The 18,691-nt window shown below is 56.8% G+C and overlaps 1 protein-coding gene across 1 annotated transcript in view; it reads left to right on the top strand.

Annotated features, from left to right (window-relative positions):
- Window positions 1–18,691, top strand: part of PEX14 (peroxisomal biogenesis factor 14) — a 100,619-nt gene that overhangs the window by 66,910 nt on the left and 15,018 nt on the right. The window lies entirely within an intron of this gene.

Below are 18,691 nucleotides of genomic sequence, written 5' to 3'. Positions count from 1 at the left end.
AGATATAAATGCCCCACAGTTGAGAATATTAACATGCCTTTAGAATTTCATAAATCAGCAGACCAGAAGGAAAACCAGGTAGGAAGTAAGTGGCCAGCACAATTAAAACACTTGCTGATGTGTATGGATAGAGTTTGTGCACTCGAAAGAAGGTTCCTTCAGTCTCTCTAGTACCCTTGGCACATTTATAAAAAAAAAAGGACTTTTAGTTGGGGCTGGGGTGACAGTACGGGGGGAGAGGGCGTTTGCCCTGTGCACGGCTAACTGGGGTTCCATCCTCGGCACCCCATATGGTCCCGAACCCTGCCAGGAGTGATCTCTGAGCTCAGCGCCAGGAGTCAGCCCTGAGCGCCGCTGGGTGTGGCTCTGAAACCAGAAACAGAAGAAAAAAGAAAAATAACCTGTAGCTGCCTCTTCACCCACCACAAGGCAGTAAAATAAAAATCCTCAGGATGGAGTCTTGCAAGAAAAAACGGCCCATGTGGGCCCTCTGCCACCGGTTGCTCTAGAACCCTCCCCCTGTGGCCTGCCCTTGCCGGCTGCTTTCTGAACGGCCAGGGGTCTTGCTCCCTTCTCCTTCCCGATTTCGCCCTTTTACAGGGCACAGGGGGAAATGGTGCACGAACATCCACTGCCCCCCCCCACACACACACACATATCGGCTCCTGGGATCCCACTTTGTCAATCCCTTAGACTCGGCACGGCGGTTCCCTGCGACCCTCCCAGCCAGGAGCGGCTGACCTGTGTGCTCGGGGCGCACCTGGCCACGGGCAGACCAGGGAGCAACACGACTGCGTCCCCGGGTCGCTTTAATTTGCATTTATTTGATTAATGAGCCGGTAGAACTTCTAACATCTGTTTGTTTCTTCTCGGAAACGCTTATTTAATCCTTTATTTTCTACGGGGATATTAGCGCTTTACTTAGTGATTTTTAAGTGCCCTTTACATATTAAGAATATTAATTCTTTGTCATGTTTGCAAACATTTTCCCCGGTGTTCCTTGCTCTTTTTTTTTGTTAGTTTTGTTTTTTAATATATAAAAGTGATTATTTTCACATAATCAAATCTATCAATCTTCAGATATTTCCCCTATTATTTTTATGAGATTCCTTCATAATTATTCGGTAATAATAATCATGGTTACAACAGAAGCTCACATTTGTTGAGGGCTGATTACGTGTCAGACAGTGAACTAAGTGCCTTTATTTGATTTCCTCGCGAGACCCTCCGAGATGGAAGTTTTTATCACCTTTTTGCATTTGAGAAAGAAACTCGAGGAAGTGTGAGGGTCACGGCTCTGTCCGCCAGCAGCAAATCAGTAACTAGTGGAATATTCCCTCACCTTTCATTTTCATTTTTATGGCTTGTCCTTATAATGAGCTCTTCAGCACTGAACTTAATAAAAGTGATACGCAGTAAAACAACTCCAAACAGCTCTCTTCCCCCAAACTCCACTCACGGGGGAAGACTTACCCCGCTGTTCTGCATGCATCCTGGATTCTGCTCTTCAATCTCGAGGTTCTGCCGAGTCCTTTCAAGCAGGGAGGCCCAATTGGTTCTCACGGATGCCCACCACCATGTCTTTGTTTTGGGACCACACCCGGCGATGCTCAGGTCTAACTCCTGACCCTGCACTTAGGGATCACTCCTGTTGGGGCTCAGGGGACCATATGGGATGCCTGGGGACCGAACCCAGCTTGGCCGCATGCAAGGCAAGTACCTTACGTGCTGTGACTCTCGCCCTGGCCCTGTGCCACACTGTCTCAACTGTGATGTCTCAATGGCAGGTTCTGTGTGTACGGAGCCACGCGTGGTCCCTATAAAGAGTGGAATTGTTGGATTGGAAAAACCAGCCAGTGGCTTGACATTGTAGGTTTTGCATGCCAGAGGCCGGGGGTTCAATCCCAGGTAGCACCTCATCCCCTGAGAATTGCTGTGCGTGGCCCCCAAACAAAATGGTTATCACCAGTGCTCACCAAACGCCGATATCATAGTCGGCTTCCTGTGAAGGTTCTCGGTCTGCAAAGGGGTCTCGGCTCGCACCGAGGAGACAGATCAATGACGGGTCTCTGGTAGAATCTCTTGAGGAACTAGTTTTAAAAATGCGATCCATTGGAATTGCGCCAGACCTTCCAAATTAACATGAAGGGCTTCCATTTATTTCAGTAGCCTTTTAATTTCTCTCTGCAAGAGCTTCTTTATAGCTAACATACTTTAAGATTATTAATAGCAATTTTATATTTCTGTTGGCTACTTGAAAGGAATTTCTTCGCTCTTTTGAGGGGAACAGTTTGGGCCACATTCGGCGGTGCTCAGGGGTTGCTCCTGGCTCTGCACTCAGGAATCACGCCTGGCGGGGCTTGGGGGACCCTGTGGGGTACTGGGGATCGAACCTGGGTTGGATGTAGGCAACGCAAATGCTCTACCTACTAGACTATCTCTTGGGCCCCCCTCTTCACTTTATTTCTTTTTTTAATTTAATTTTATTTTTTTATTCTTCTTTGATTATATTTATTTTTTTTAATTAAAAATTTTTAATCGTGAGACATCATGAGGTACAGTTGCAGACTTACACATTTTTGTGCTTGGGTTTCAATTATACAATGATCAAATACCCATCCCTCCACCAGTGCCCATTTCCCACCACCACGGATCCCAGTATCCCTCCCACCCCCCATCCCACCCTGCCTCTGTGTCAGGGTATTCCCTTTTGTTCTCTCTCTCTTATTGGGTGTTGTGGTTTGCAAAAGAGGCAATGGGTGACAATCATGTTTGGTCTATAGTCTACTTTCCGCATGCTTCTCCCATCCTGGGAGGATCCTCCCAACACCTTTATTTGGTGCTCCCTTCTCTATCTGAGCTCCCTTTTCCCCTAGTATGTGTGGCTGGCCTCCAAGCCATGGAGTAAAATTCCTTCACTTTATTTCTTAAGTATTACTGGTGCATAGGGTTGCTCCTGTTTTTTTTCCTTTTCTGAATGGCAGTGCTTGAAATCGAACCCAGGTTTTATGTGTGCAAACTTGCTTTATCATTGGACCACATACTGGCCCCTGATTTAAGGGGGAAAAAATTACTGAATAGCCCAGTCTAGTTCTCTAGAACTAGACTCTGGAATTCTAGTTCTAGAATCTAGAATAGGCTCTAGAATCGCTTGTGATTCTTTCAGTTCTTCTAGACATAATTGCACGCTCTACTGACGGTTCTTTGGTGATCATTCCGGTTTTAGATGTGCCGGCCTTAGGTCCTGCCTTATTGCGTGGGGTAGTATTTCAGGAATGTGAAACGTTGAAAGTGACAGCAGCAATGAGAATAACGCGTTTCTGAAAAGAGAGACAGAGGCCGTCAGTGAGGTTCCCGCCGGGCCTCCTGCCGGGTGCGGGAGAGCCGCAGTGGGCAGAGTCCCAGGCCTTGACTCACGGTCACTCACACACAGAGCCGAGCTCGCTGGAGCCAGCTCGGGAGTGGTGGGGGCTTCCCCCCTGGGGACCAGCGAGGCACGGGGCAGGCAGCAGAAGTCCAGCCCATAGAGAAAACCATGCAGGACACAGAGGGTGCCCCCCGCCCCCCGGTCATGGGTGGCAGCGAGAGGCCGTCTGTGGCGCCTCACCTCATCAGCAGTGAGCTTCTGGTCGGCATGAGCCAAGGAAGCATGTTGGTGGTGGGGAGGACCCGAAGGTGTGACCTCAGGACCCTGTCTGGGGAGCTTTGGGAGAGCTCGGGAGGGGGCTGGCTGGGAGCTGGAGGGGGTAGGATGTCGGGCAGAGCAAAGGGAATATGAGTCTGTGTGTGTGTGTGTGTGTGTGTGTGTGTGTGTGTGTTTTCTATGTGTACGTGTGTGTCTGTATTTTGTCCATGTGTATATGTGTGTGTGTTTTCTCTGTGTACCTATGTGTGCATTTTTTCTGTGTCTGTATATTTACTGTTTGTGTATTTTCTGTGTTGTGTGTGTTTTCTCTGTGTCTGCATTTTCTCCATATGTTATATGTATGTGTATTTTTCTCTGTATATGTGTATTTTCTCTTTGTGTGTATTTACTCTGTGTATATATATTTTCTCCCTCCCTCCCTCCCTCCCTCCCTCTCTCTCTCTCTCTCCCTCCCTCTCTCTCTCAGTGTGTGTGTGCGTGCGTGCGTGTGTGCATTTTTTGCTTCAGCTGGCCCCGATCCGAGCAATAGCTCTTTCATCCGTTTGCCTCTGTTCTTTTTCTCCATTTGGAGCTTTTTCAGTGGTTCTGGTTTTTCTCGTGGTGCCGGGTGGAGCTGCAGCCTGGCTGTCGTCAGCCACCCGGGCCCGGCCTGCTGGGCGCTTCTGGAACCTGCCTCCCGCCGTCCCGTGTCCTGGGGTCCCTCGAAGGGCCCCAGCGCTAAGCAGCGGGAGTTCCAGGAAGGCTGCGACTGTCATGGGACTGTTCCGAGAGGCCCCAGCGAGGTCACGTCTGAGCAAACACGAGGGAATAAAGAAGCCGGTGGGCAGATTTATGGGGAAGGAAGGCTTCCAGGAGGAGGTGGCACCTGTGAGACCTGGAGAGGAGGGGGGTCTGGTCTGGTGGTTTCTAGGAACCAATGGCGGAGCCAGGCGGTGACAGTGAGGGCAGAGGCAGTGGGCAGCTCAAGGGACCCAGCGATGACCTGGACAGGGCCTCAGGGGGCAGGTGGGGGCCATCTGGGCTACAGATAAAGTGGGAGGCAGGCCATCGTCCTCCTCTTCTCTCCCCAAATCTGGAAACGAACCCCAAAGTGTTTCAGGGGACGGTGGGGGTTGGGGAGAGGGTGGCTGGGACAGAGTGGCCGCAGTGACCACTAGCCCACTTGAACCCAAATAGCAGAGCCAGGAGAGACTTTCTGGGGTTCTTGTCCCTTTTCCTTGAAATCTAAAACAGTCCCACAGTGGCTATTAGACTTCTTCATTATTATTCTCTTGTTTGCTTTTTTCTTTGGTTTTTGGCAGCACTCTGGGCTTCCTCCTGGCTCTGTGCTCAGGAATGACTCCTGGCGGTGCTCGGGGGACCATCTGGGATGCCGGGATTGAACCGGGTCAGCTGCGTGCAAGGCAAGCGCCCCCCTTGCTGCACTGTTTCTCTGGCCCCAAGATTACACTTCTTTAACCAGAGGCAGATCTTCCAGACAGGCCTCCTGAGAGGCCCCGTTGGCCTGCGCTGCCCCAGACAGACAGATTGGACCCAGCGAGGTGCTTTTGGTGAAAGCGGGAATGTGGGTGGGCAGGGGGAGGGGGCTGAGCTGACATGTGGGTGCTCCCAGCAGTGACCTGGGTAGGGCTGTGGCATGTGATCATGGGCACAGTGAAGTGTCTCACCTGCAGGCAGCTGTAGTAAGTGCGGGGAGCAGTCAATCCATGAGCACTGGTTTCTGAGCACTGCAGTGTTGGACCCTTTGCTCTTCCAGCCCGGGGATCCCCCAGGAGGCAAATGCCACAGAGACCCTTGTTGCTGACGATCCTCCAGGCTAACAGGAGAAGGTGGGTGTTTGAGGAGAAATAGCTGGGTTCCTCTCCCAGCTAGAACCTAGGGAAGGAGAGAGATCCTTCAGCCCGGGAAGTGGAGTCGATCTCCTGTGACTGCAGCTAATAGAGCCCGGGAGGGGGAGAGAAAGGAGAACATTAAACTGATCAAACGGGGATGGCGCAGAGAGATAATACAGAGATTACCGGCAATTGCCTTCCTTCTTTTACTGAATCACCCTGAGATACACAGTTACAAAGTTGCTCATGTTGGGTGTCAGTTATACAATGTTTCAACATCCTTCCTTTCCCTTGTCAGTGTAGGATTCCCTCCACCACTCCCTGCCTGCCTCTGTGGCAGACACTTTTCTTCTGTCTCTCTCTCTCTCCCTCCCTCCCTCCCTCCCTCTCTCTCTCTGTCTCTCTCTCCTTCGCTCCCCTCTCTCCCTCCCTCTCTCTCTATCCCTTCCTCCCCCCCTCCCTCCCTCCCTTCCTCCCTCTCTGTCTCTCTTTCCTTTTGGTCATTATGGTTTGCGATACAGGTGCTGAAGGGTCATCGTGTCTATCCCTTGACCTCCTTTCAGCACTCAGTTCTTGTCCAGAGTGACCGTTTCCAACCGTCATTGTCCTGGTGGTCCCTTGTCTGTCCTGACTGCCGTCCCCGTGCCCTTGTGGCCAGCTTCCAACCATGGACCGGTCCTCCTGGCCCTTGTTTCTGCTGTCCTTGGGTGTTAGTCTCATGCCGTGTTTTTTATATCCCACAAATGAGTGTGATCATTCTGTGTCTGTCTCTCCCCTGATTCATTTCACTCAGCATGATACTCTCCATGTCCATCCATTTATAAGCAAATTTCGTGACTTCGTTTTTCCTGGCAGCTGCGTAGTATTCCATTGTGTAGATGTCATAGTTTCTTTATCCACTCATCCGTTCTCAGGCACTCCAGTTGTTTCCAGATTCTGGCCTTTGTGAATAGTGCTGCAGTGAGCGGAGGAGTGCAGATGGCTTTTCTGCTGTGTGTTTTTGGGCCCCCAGGGTATATTCCCAGGACCGGTATTGCTGAGTCGTGTGGAAGCTCAGTTTCTAGTATTTTGAGGAATGTCCATATTGTTTTCCAAAAAGGCTGGGCCAGTCTGCATTCCCACCAACAGTGAATCCGAGTCCCTTCCCCCCCACATCTGCACCAGCACTGGTTGTTCTTGTTCTTTTTGATGCATAAGACACTTGTCTTGCATGTGGCAGACCCTAGTCTGATCCCAACTTCGCATGGTCCCCCCAGGTATTGTTGGGTCCAGCCCTGGAGACCTCCAGCACTGCCAGGGTGGCCCAGTACCCCAATGCTACAAGGACCAGGACCTGGGAGCACTGTGTCCTGGAGTTCTTGCATTGAGCTGCCAGGAGGGCACCTGCCTTGCACGTGGCCAACCTGGTCCAATCCCTGGCACCCCATACGGTCCCCAGAGTCCCCCCAGGGGTGATGTTTGAATGCAGAGCCAGGAGTCAGCCCTAAACATTTCCCAAAACAAAACAAAAAGAATTATAGGGGAGAGACTCTCTCTCTCTCTCTCTCTCTCTCTCTCTCTCTCTCTCTCTCTCTCTCTCTCACACACACACACACACACACAAACTGAAAGGAAACCAGGTGAAAGATGCGAAGCCCCAAACGTCAGTATTTGCATGAACCATCTGAAGCAGTTATCCCACTCCGGGTCCTGAGTCCCAGTCAGCAGCAGCCCTCTGAGGCTGGAGCCCTGGGGCAGGGGGGGTTGTCCTGCACGCAGCCAACTCAGTTCGATCCCTGGCACCATATAGAGCCCCCACTCCCACCCTGAGCCCCAGCAGATGTTATCCTGAGCACAGAGGTGGGAGTATGCCCTGAGCAGGGCTGGGTGTCCCCTCCCCCCCAAACAAGACGACAACAACAACCCAGTTCCCGGGCGATCCAGGGGACTTCGCTCCACACACAGCATCAAGACACAGGACTGCCGGCGCGAGGCAGAGTGGAGGCATCAGCCCCCACCCAGACAAGACAGGCTCCGACGGGGAGTAAGAAGGCAAAACACCGCAGGATGTTGCCATTTCTTTTTTTTTTTTTTTTTTTTTTTTGCTTTTTGGGTCACACCCGGCGATGCTCAGGGGTTCCTCCTGGCTCATGCACTCAGGAATTGCTCCCGGTGGTGCTCAGGGGACCATAGGGGATGCTGGGAATCGAACCTGTGTCGGCCATGCTGGCTGCATGCAAGGCAAACGCCCTACCCGCTGTGCTATCGCTCCAGCCCCAGGATTTTGCCATTTCTAAGTATGTGTCCTGACAGCGCTGCGCCGCCTGGCAGATCAGCCCCAGGGACGTTTAGGGCCCCTTTCCCAGGCTGCGCAGTTTGGACAGAAGGGTCCCGATCCCACCAGCACTGCTGGCTGATCTACCACGGAGACTCTAGCAGACTCGTCTGCGAGACGCTCACCCAGTACAGGCAGAAAACACGCAAAAAGGTGTTCAGCCTCATTAGTCATCTGAGAAATGCAAATTGAGATCAGAAAGAATGAGAAGTCACTCCACACCCACCGGAGCAGCTCAGGCGAGCCCCTGGCAGCAGGTCCCTGTGCCCGCCCACCGCGCCCCACCCCCACCCCAGCTGGGTCACGTGACCGTCGGGACAGTGGTGACTGTGTGCTCCGGCTGGGAGTGTGGCCCTGCAAGGACACACACAAGGTTGCTGTGAGCCCTCAGCCCCGTGTGTCCACAGCTGGACACAGACATCAATTCAGCCCCGACCCACGACCGAGTCCCCGGCAGCAGGTGGAGTGAGGCCAGCTGGCATGGGGGTGGGGGGATCCCCATGGCTCTGAGCACAAGAGCCTTCATTAATTGGAGTCACCCCTAGGTGCTGGGGGGCAAGGGTCAGTGGGGGATGACCACATCTGGCCCTGCCCTGCCTGCAGGGGCGGACCGGGCATTGTGGGGGTCTCCAGGACCTCGTCTGGTGGTGCTCGGAGGAGTTCTGCAGTGCGGGGACGGAACTCCGAGCTTTGAAGGGCCCCCGCGTGTGTCTGCCCCACACGGGTGATTTTCCCATCAAGCGGCCAGCCGGGGCTGTGAGAGAGCCACGGGGGCAGCTCACGCGCTGGGCAGGGCTGGATGGGCGTCTTCCCCAAAGGCGTCTTCTCATTTGGGTCCATCGCCCCCAGTGAGCCCCTGCATGTCCAACGAGATCGTTTCCCACCCTGAGAGTGACGAAGGCCACACTCTGCGTGGAGGTTTCTCATGGATGAGGCTCAGAGCTGCCCCTTTCCGTTCGCACGCGGGAGTTGGGGTTCAGTGTCCAGCCCCAGCGGTGGCTGCCCCCAGAGGCAGCCCCTCGCTGCCCTTTGCAGTGACCGGTGTGTGGCCCCCATGCCCAGAGCACCTGCCCTCCCCGAGTCTTGCAGAACACAAGACTGTGGACTTGCGGATGAGGGCGTTGGCGCTCTGTGGTAACGGGTGGCGGGGTCTGGTGTCCCCCAGATAACGGGCCCCGCACTGTTGGGGAGGCGGGAGGAGTCGCGCCAGGTACTCTGCAGGGACCCGCTCAGGGCCCTGCCTGCCTGGTGCAGCTGAGCCTGGCCCCTCCACCTCCAGCGTCCAGAGAAAGCCGCTGCCCCTGCCCTTCCCTGCGGCCCCTCTGCAGCTGCCACCAGGCCCAGGATGGTCGGGACCCGTGCCCCGCCAGGCCTCCCTCTCGTTGACTGGAGCAGAAAGAAACCCATGTGCCAGGCTGCTTCTGCGGGGGACACACGCACGCGCGCACACACACAACGCATGCACATGCACATGCACGCACGCACATGCATGCACACACGTGTGCACATAACACGCGCACGCGCACACACACACGTCTAGTGGAGAACAGAGGCCTGAGAGCCTCGCCTCAGAGTGCTCCTGCTTGGGGAGGCAGGTGGCAGTGGTGTAGGAGGCTCGGGGGGGCGTGGGGGTCGCGGCCTGGGAGGTGTCGTCACCCCTCGAGACAGGAGCTCGGCAGCCTGTCCACCTGCCCAGGACGGAGCTCTGCTTGGGCCCCAGACAGCCCGGTTGGCCGTGCGCCAGGTCCCACGAGGTGGGGCAGTACCTGTGCCAGGTGCCAGGGTGCAGGGGTGGGTGGTGGGGGCACCCAGCGTCTGCTCCGGGACCCCTCCCTGCCCCCGCGCGCCCTGATGTGAGAACCTTGGGCGTCTCTCCTGTGCCCTTTGTTCCTGTTTGACGTGTGCTTGGCGAGGGTGACACGCAGGCAGTGCGGGGGGGTCGGGCGGGTGTGGCGTGGACGCCGGCACGCGGCCTGCCTGCTCCTTCCTCTCGGGACCCTGAGCCGGCCACGGTTTGGGCTGCAGAGAAATGGGGGCGGGGGACCTTTTTGGTTCCTGCGTCTGGGGCGGTGGCGTCGCTTTATCGCTTCTTAGAGGTGCAATTAGGGAGTCAGAGGGTAGGTGCGTTTTCAGATCCGCACGAGAGCGTGTCAAATTGTCTCCCAGAAGTTCCTCACGTTGCCTCCCTGCAGCCCCCACTGTCAGCCTTGGTTATTCTCAGGGGGGAAAAAAAGTCATTTTTCATTTGAGAGGAGGGGGTATGAACTCCGCCCACTCGGCTGACTGCACGGGGCGGGGCGGGGGGCACACACTCGCTTCCCCGATCCCGAGGCCTGGGGACCCTCCCGGGCGGGGCCCGCACCCCCAGGCGCTGGCCCCCTCATGCTGGTAAAGGGGCAGAGTGCTTCCAGGGGGTCCGTGGCCACCTGTGGCCATGTGGGTTGTGTCCAGACCCACGAAGTGCCACCGATGCGGAGGTGCAGTCGGGGCCCCTCTGGGCTGACACTTGCTTTAAGCCTCCCGGCGCTTTGTTAGGGTGACGGGGAGGTACGAACCTTCCCCAGTTGTCTCTGCCCTCTCCCAGGTTTTCCGTGGCTGATGCTCCACTGACCCTCGCTGTCTTCCCAGGGCCTCCTGGGCTGGGCACGCGCGGCACCCTCGCCCTTTTCTGCTCTCCTCCGCTCACACGTACCCCCTTTCACAAAGCTCTGTGGCCCCCCGATTCTGAGCGAGTCTCTTGGTGTCATTTTTCCTAAGCACATGCTCACTTGGCATCCTACTTTTTCCCCCCAAGCAGTGGAACTGTTGGTGTCCTTCAGGCTGCACCCGAAGCCACACCCGAAGGCGCGTGCTCAGAGGGGATGGTCAGTGCTTGGAGGTCAGTCCCCGGTCCTGGGAGGACCGTGTGGTACCAGGCTATGAGCCTGGGAACTTGGGCAGACCGAGCACGGATGCCTATCTCTGAGCCATGCCCCAGGCCCAGGAATATGCGATAGCACGGCGGTAGGGCGTTCGCCTTACAAGCGGCCAACATGGCCAACCCGAGTTCGATTCCTCCGCCCCTCTCGGAGAGCCCGGCAAGCTACCGAGAGTATTCGATATGCCAGACACAGTAACAACAAAGTCTCCAATGGAGACGTTACTGGGCCCGCTCGAGCAAATCGACGATCAACGGGAGGGCCTTTACCTTTTACCTTTAAGGTAGAGGGGGGCGGGGGGGCGGCTGGAGCAGTAGTACAGTGGGGGAGGGTGTTTGCCTTGCATGCGGCCGACCCGGGTTCGATTCCCAGCATCCCATATGGTCCCCCGAGCACGACCAAGAGTAATTCCTAAGTGCATGAGCCAGGATTAACCCCTGTGCATCGCTGGGTATGGCCAAAAAAAAATAATAACGTATGCGTGTGTTTTTCCGACATAATGCCATCGCACGGGTGACAGACAGCGATTTGGTGTCAGCACAGCTTTCCTGGGTGTTCGGGGGGGGGGGGAACGTGCGCGTCTCCCTCAGCTGTGAGGTTCCCTTTATGGTGGCGACCTGGCCCCGGGCTGTGCCCTCTGAGGTGTGCCTGTGTGGGATGCAGAGGGGGGGACGCCAGGGTTGGGGGGAGAGGGGGCTGGGGCCTTGCTTCGCTCGCTGTGGGGAAGGCGGAGGGGTTCTGGGAGGCGCCGTCAGTCAGGTGGCGAGAGGAGGCCTCCTCGCTCCCACGTTCCTGGCAGAATAAGCCCTGAAAGAATGTAGAGATTTGGTTGAATGCTAATTATTTATCTTTAATAATTTAGCAGCTAATAATGCAGGCGGTGGCAACCAATACCAGATGCATTTGGGCTGTACAAACAGGTGGTGACAAGGTAATTTGTATGTTTCAGTGTGTTAATATCAGGTTAATGTGGGGACTTTCTGAGAATATGATAGTTGCATGGTAAATTACACTCTGGGAAGTAAGTCAGATGCCAGCCAGCGTTCTGATCGTATACCCAGGACGCACGCCCATGCGCACCTCCCAGGCGCTGAGCAGGGACGGGGCCCGGGCCCCCGCACCTCCCTCGAAGATTTTGTTTGGTTTCAAGGGCCGCACCTGGCAATGCTCAGGGGTTACTCCTGGCTCTGCACTCAGGATTTACTCCTGGCAGTGTTCCGGGGACCCTCTGGGGTACCGAGGATCGAACCTGGGATGGCCACGTGCAAGGCAAGTGCCTTAGCTCTTTTTTTTTTTTTCTTCTTCTTGGGTCACACCCGGCAATGCACAGGGGTTGCTCCTGGCTCTGCACTCAGGACTTACTCCTGGCAGTGCTCAGGGGACCATATGGGATGCTGGGGATCGAACCCCGGATCTGCCGCATGCAAGGCAAACGCCCTCCCCGCTGTGCAGTCGCTCCAGCCACTTAACTCTTGTACTGTCTCTCCAGCCCCAGGATTTTCTCAAAGGGACCGAGCCCCCACCCGCCTGTCCCCTCCCTCACAATGCCTTGCCCTTGTTGGGGGCACCCCACCCCAACACTTCCCAAAGCGAATGAGTGTCTTGTTGCCGTGTCAGGAGCAGCCTCGTATGAGGTCAGAGCCGAGGGGATCGTCTGCACGAGCAGGGAGGGCGGAAAAGAGCCCATCTCGGTTTTTATTTTTATCTTTTGGGCTTTGTGGGTCCCTCCCTGCAGTGCTCAGGGCTGACTCCTGGCTCTGCACTCAGGAATCACGCCTGGCGGTGCTCAGGGGACCCTCTGGGATGCCGGGGATCGAACCTGGGTCGGCCGCATGCAAGGCAGATGCCTTCCCCGCCGTGCTCTCGCTCCGGCCCAGTAGATGCCCACCTCTTAGGCACTTTGTTGTTTTCTAAAGTCAAAGGAAAACAGCCGCCGTGATCTTGCTGCCGAGGCCCGGCCACAGCGGGTCACACTGGCCACTGGAAACTGGGGGTGTCCTGCTGCTGTCCCCTCCCCTGCCTTCCCCTCCCCCTCAGGAAATGGGGTGATTTTCAGGTGCTTTTGAGTCATGGGCTGCTCCTAGGACTGTTGACTCAGCAGGAGACTCCGACGGAGCCCACCCCGCACCCGTCCGTCCTCGCCCCCTCTGCAGCCACCCTCGGGCCTGTGCATGTCCACGCCGCCCCCCCCGCCCCCCCCAGGAGAGACGTTGGAACACAGCAACCTTGGAGACGGTTTTCACACGGGGACCCTGTGGCCCCTCCCCGCTCCCCGTGTTCCGGGAGGTCTTCTTAGTTTTCCTCCTCTCGGAGCGGCTGGTGCCCCGAGGTTGCCGGTGCCAAGCGTGCTGGCCGTCGGGCACGAGAGCGGCTGTACCCGAGAGCTTCCCCGCGGCACCTGGCCCCGCCCGGGGCATGCCCTCTCCCCTCCATCTGCAAGCGCAAAGGAAGAGCGAATTAAAGAAGAACAGGACCCCGGCCAGGCGAGCTCCCACCTGGCGAGCGCCGATACCTTTGTTTCGTGGCCTCTGCTCCCGCAGGGCGTGATGCAAGTGTCGTCCGTCCGAGCCCCGTCATTTGGCGCTTCCAGGGCTGAGACTGGCCAGGTCTGTTCTCGAGGCTGCGCCTGGTTTCAGGACCCAGAGCCGCGTCTCCTCTCCTGCCCATCTCACCACCGTGGGCCGTTGCTTTTTCATTTTTGATTTTTTTTTTTTTTGCCACCGTCACGGGCACAGTTCATAGGGGGTGACACTCAGGTTGCTAGGGAGCCCGGGGGTCTTCTTCGCTGCGCCATTAGTCACACCCCCTGCCCGCATGGTCCGCAGAGCAGCCGGGAGCCCCGCTGGCCGATGCTGCTGCCGTTTTGTCTGTCTGTCCCAGAGGACGCCTTGCGTGTTTCTCCGCACCCCTGCCCCCACCAGAAGCAAGCCCGGCGTGTCACTAAGGCGGGGGCCACCCGGCTTACCTGACCTCGAGCACTGCAGCTGCCACTCGGCCTGCATCTCTCCTTCCCTCCGGCTGCTTCAGGCTGGGCCAGACCCGGCGGCTGCAGCAGCGGTATGCGAGAGCCGACACACGACACACCGGTCGCGTGTGAATCCTTTGGCAGGGATGCTCTCCGCAGAAAACTGCTCTGGCTGTTTTTGTGTTTTTGTGTGTGTGTGTGTGTGTGTGTGTTTTTAATTTAGCAGAGAGGGATTAAAAGAAAGGGGTGGGGGGGAGGAAAAAAAAATCACAGCCCTTGACTCTGAATCTAAAAATAGAGCTCCCGGCTGCCGGCTGGAGCCCTCCCCGCCTTCACGGGCGGGCGAGATCTCAATTCGCGCCGCGTGGAGGGGCCCCGCACACTTTCGTCTTGTTCACCGCTCCTACTACTCCCCAGAGGAGCTCAGTAAATTTTATAGGGAAGTTTCCTGCGTGAGCGGAAGGAGCCGAGCTCAGTGGCGTGGCTGAAATCATTCAGGGCTCCGTCGCAGGGGCCCGCATCTGCCTGGGAGGGAAACGGAGAGGAAGGGAAGGAACGCTAACTTTGGCAGCCGGGCCACGCGTGGGCCCCGCCTGCCGTCAGCCCGACTGGCACTTCCTTAGGCCCGTCTTCCCCACGGGGGGTCATTTGTCAGCTCACCACCCCCTTTGGAACTGCCCCGCGCGGACCTTGGCAGAGCCCTGGCCTCTCGCCTCGCCCCTGCCCGGGCCCGGCAGGTGCCTGACACGGGCTGGGAGTCTGCAGGGAAAGTGCGTTTCACACCGGCTTCTTTGCTCGGTGATTTATCCCCCCCGAGACGTGGCTGGGTGATCGCCAGTGTCCTTTTGTCTTTGTGTTTATTTTCCTCTCGCACATTCAATGTATTTAAAGGATATATTGTCTTTCTGCTTCACTGGGATACGGAGGGGCCCAGTGCAAGTTTTAATGAGAGGTCCCGCTCCCGGCGCCCAGAGGAGAATTATCTCCCGGGCGGGATATCTTTCTTTCTCTCCTTAGGTGGCAGGAGGCAGTGTTTTGCAGCTTTCGGAAATCCCATTTCTCCCTAATGATTTTCAGGAGGAAACCGAGGTGACATTCCGTGGTAGGGCCTTGGCAACTTTTCCTCCTCCCCTCGTTTGGGCGTTTTCAGAGGAGAGAGGCAGCAAGCAGTTCGGGGCTCCGAGTTCACCGTCACTGCCAGGATGGCGGGGCCCGTCCACCAGGGACTCAGTTTTTTGCACAAACCCGCTCGCTCAGGGCACTGCACTTCGGAACGAGTTTTCTCAGAAACGGTCTTCCCGGCTTGGGAACGGTTTCCTCCGAAGAGCCACAGCCGTGGGGCTTATTTGCTTAATATTTTAACCAAGTGAATTACATGGGGGGGGAGGGGGGACCTCGGGGAGGGGGGCAAGAAGGTGGGTGGGGGAGACCCCATAAACAAGGTGATATATAATATTTTTTTTTGTTCTCCTTTTAAATAAATACCGATCAGCTTTATGTTCGGAGACAATAGGAGCCGTTGGCTTAAATTTGCAGTTTACTGTATTTATGGCTGTAATATCAAGGTGCTGCCGTCGTAATTTCATGCCCCAATGAGAAGAGCAAGGTCGAAGCAAATGCTTCCATTGCATCTGTTAACACACTAACTCATAAACAAGGCCCGGCTGGATCAGGTGGCACGGAATAATACAGGCTAATGAAATACAGCACAGCTTTCCATTACTGTTAGTTTTTACAGTGTCGTCATTACGTGTAATTTATGTTTAAAAAATTCAATTTTATACAAGGCACCGGGAAATAGGGGTCTGCAGGTCACCCGGCGACTTTCAGAGGCTCCAGACTCTTGTAGACCACGGGCCCCACGAAATGTTAATACACTCGAGCAAAAAGACTTTCCTTTCCTTTTCTTTTTTTTTTTTTCTTTCCCTTCTTTTGGCCTTTCTCTGCCCCTCCCCTTTGCCAGGAGAGTTGATCTTTTTTTTTCCTTTTAATTCGGGGAAGACGTCTAGCCTGGCAGTTTCCTTTGCTCCCTGCGCACCCGGTGGTCCCCGGGAGAACAGACCCCGCCCGGACCCTGGAGAGTCACCGGGCTGGCAGGCGGGAGCAGAGGGTGCCCAAGAACTGCCCCCCTTGGCCGCCACCCCAGCCAGCCCAGTCCCCCAGACTCCGTGTCCGTTCCTAAGCTCCAGTGGGCTGGAGGGGCGGCCAGGCCTGTGTGTGTGGCGGCGGTTTCGCTGGTGCCCAGACTGCCCAACGAGGCCAAGGCCAGTGGCCGCCAGAGCCCGGACAGGTGCCCGGTGCGGCTTGTACTGAAAAACCCCCACTGCCCTTCTGTCAGTTTGTCCGTCCAGCCCTCAGAGGCCGGTTGGGCAGTCCTGTTCCTGTTTGCCCCCTAGTCCTGGGAAGGGCTCTGTGCGGGTGGGTTTTTGTCTGTGTTTTCCCCATAAAATTCTTAGAAAAAGGCCACAAAGGTGGGTCTCCAGGGGCTGCACTGGGGGAGGTGTGGACCCCCCCACACACACCTGGGGCCGCCGGGCACAGCTGCCGCCCAGTCACACTCTTCGGGTCAGGTCAGGTGTGGCTTCCCTCGGGCCCTGCTGGGTGGGGACCCCACCCCACCCCACCCCAAGTGTTGGACAGAAACTTGGGTACAGTTCCCGTCATGGCGCCTCCTAAGGGGAACCGGGCTGGGGGGGCCAGGCAGCCGGAGAGCTGGGGGGGATGGGAGCAGAGTGGACAGGAGAGAAGCAGGGTGCCCAGCAGCCAGGGGCCGCCCTCACTGCAGGGGGGCTGCCTGCCTCGGGCCGCCCCTAGTCCTGTCCCCTTCCCGGCCAGCTCTCGCCAGGACCGCGAGGCTGCGGGATCCCGTGTGGCCGTCTCACCCCGGGAAGAGAATCCTCGCCTTGCTCCGGAGCGGCCCGTACTTCCGACGGCGGCGGCAGCCCTGGTGGGTGGGGGAGGAGGGCGGCCAGCCAGGGGACGTTGACCCTGACCTCCCCCCCTGCACCGCCCAGCCTGCGCGCGGTCCCTCACTGCTAGATTATTCCTCCCAGATAGCAATCAACTGGAAGGAAGTGTGTGTGTCTAATTTGCATGAGATTATTTAAAACAAACCAAAAAAAAAAAAAAAAAGGTCTGCATTAGTCAGGGTGATGGTAAACAACGTGTAGATGCCTTTTATAATATAGCCCCAGCACTGGAGCCAAATATAATTCACTTACAATCGGCACCTTGCTTGCTCATTCCTTTTAACCTTTTGGAGTCTGCAAGGTCTCGGCTTGTGTTCCCGGCGTCGCGGTCTGCCAGCGTGTGTGCGTGGTGGCCTGGGGGGCGGCAGGACCTTGCCCCCAGGCCGGGCCGCTTCTGCCCAGGGACCTGGGAGGTTGGTCGTGCCCACAAGCACCGCACACGAAGCCCTGGCAGTTTTCTTATCTGTCTCTCATCTCCTGGGCTCTGGTGGGGGGTGGTTGGGGGGTTTGAGGGTGTCTCCCAGGGCTCACCCGGGGTGGCATCGAGGGTCCCATGTGACAGCGGGGTGCCCCCTGGTCAATGGTGCTTGACTCTTGGCTGTGGATGGGGAAGGCATTTTCGTTCGTTCCTCAACCTCTTCTGCAGACTGGGGACTTTTCTGGAATCTGCTGACATCCAGAGCTTCGTGCCCAGGCAGGGGTCAGGCCTCAGGGGTCACAGCCCCGCCACCCTCCTGGGCCTCAGTTTCTGCTCAACGTGGCTGGTGGCAGGGATAATGGTCTCTGAAATCCTATTATTTAAGGAGATCATTTAAATGTTTACTTTTTTTTTTTGAAAGGAAGAAAATGATTCATTTCACGTAACTAAATCAAAAGCTGACCCGTGCGGAGAAGCATGGATATCAGAGTTCCAGCCAGTGTAAATTTAGAGCATCAGATGATACGGTTTCCGAGTGGCCGGCTCGGGAGGCGACGCAGGCGCCCTCTTCTGCGGCGGCCCGGCCGTGGGCTCGCGGCAATAATGCGGGAACGTGTTTTATTAGGAAAATCAGCCTTGCCCGAGCCCAGGGCCAGAGGGCAGTGCACCAGGCGGGCGGCCTGTCCCTTTAAGCAGCCCCCACGCAGGCCGACGGCCCAGCCTGTAACTTACTGTATATCTCCCCAGCGTTAGGCATTCGTGCACTTGTTTATATTTGAAAGAGCCAAAAGGGAGAATGAGAGGCCGCTGAATGCTCCTTTTGGGAAAATTCTCCTCATCTGCAGCCGGCGGCTGACGAGGCACCAAACCGTCGCTTGCAGAATCCCGCGGCGTCCCAGTGACCAGCCGCCAGTGCTGAGGCCCGTCGTCGTCATCGTCGTCGTCGTCGTCGTTGTCCACTCCAGCTGCATTCTGCAGGAGCTCTGCGTGGGTTGGAGGGGGGACGGGTCACTACCCCAGCTGGTGCCCCAGCGACCCGCGCTCTCCCCGTCCTTGGCTCGCCGGGTCTCTGCTCACACTTGGCATGTGTGATGGCGCCCGGGCACCCAAGCCCACCCGCATGGTGCCGCCCGGAGCCTGGTCTGCCCAGGACCAGCCCGTGGGCTCGGACCTCGCGGAGCTACGGAGGGAACCGCCTCCGTGGACGTTGTCCAGATACCAGCTGTCGGGCGAGGGGACGGAAGGGTCCCCTGGCGGGCGGGCAGGCAGGCAGGCAGGCGGGCGTCAGCAGGAGCACAACCCTCCAGCTCCCTCACTCGGCCCTGCGGCCAGCCACGCTCACTCTCACTCTACACGCTCAGGTCATTAGCACGCATCTATTGGCCCCGGGGCTCGGAAGACGCTGATCCTCAAACCTCCAAGTGCTTCATCCTCCCCCAGGGGCGGACAGACGCTGCGTGGTGCTGGGCCAACACGGGGGATTCCTCGAGCCTCCCACCCGTCGCCAGGTCACACAGAACTCAGTGCCTGTTCTGGCCTCGGGGGCAAAGTTCTTCACCCGGGGGCCACACCTCGGTCCTATTCTTGGGCTCGATTGTCAGGCACTGACTTGGTGTCCCGGCTGCCCCC

This window comes from Sorex fumeus, unplaced genomic scaffold (assembly GCF_029834395.1).
Source record: "Sorex fumeus unplaced genomic scaffold, SorFum_2.1 ptg000011l, whole genome shotgun sequence".
Taxonomy (NCBI): domain Eukaryota; kingdom Metazoa; phylum Chordata; class Mammalia; order Eulipotyphla; family Soricidae; genus Sorex; species Sorex fumeus.
This window is presented reverse-complemented; position numbering and strand designations above follow the sequence as displayed.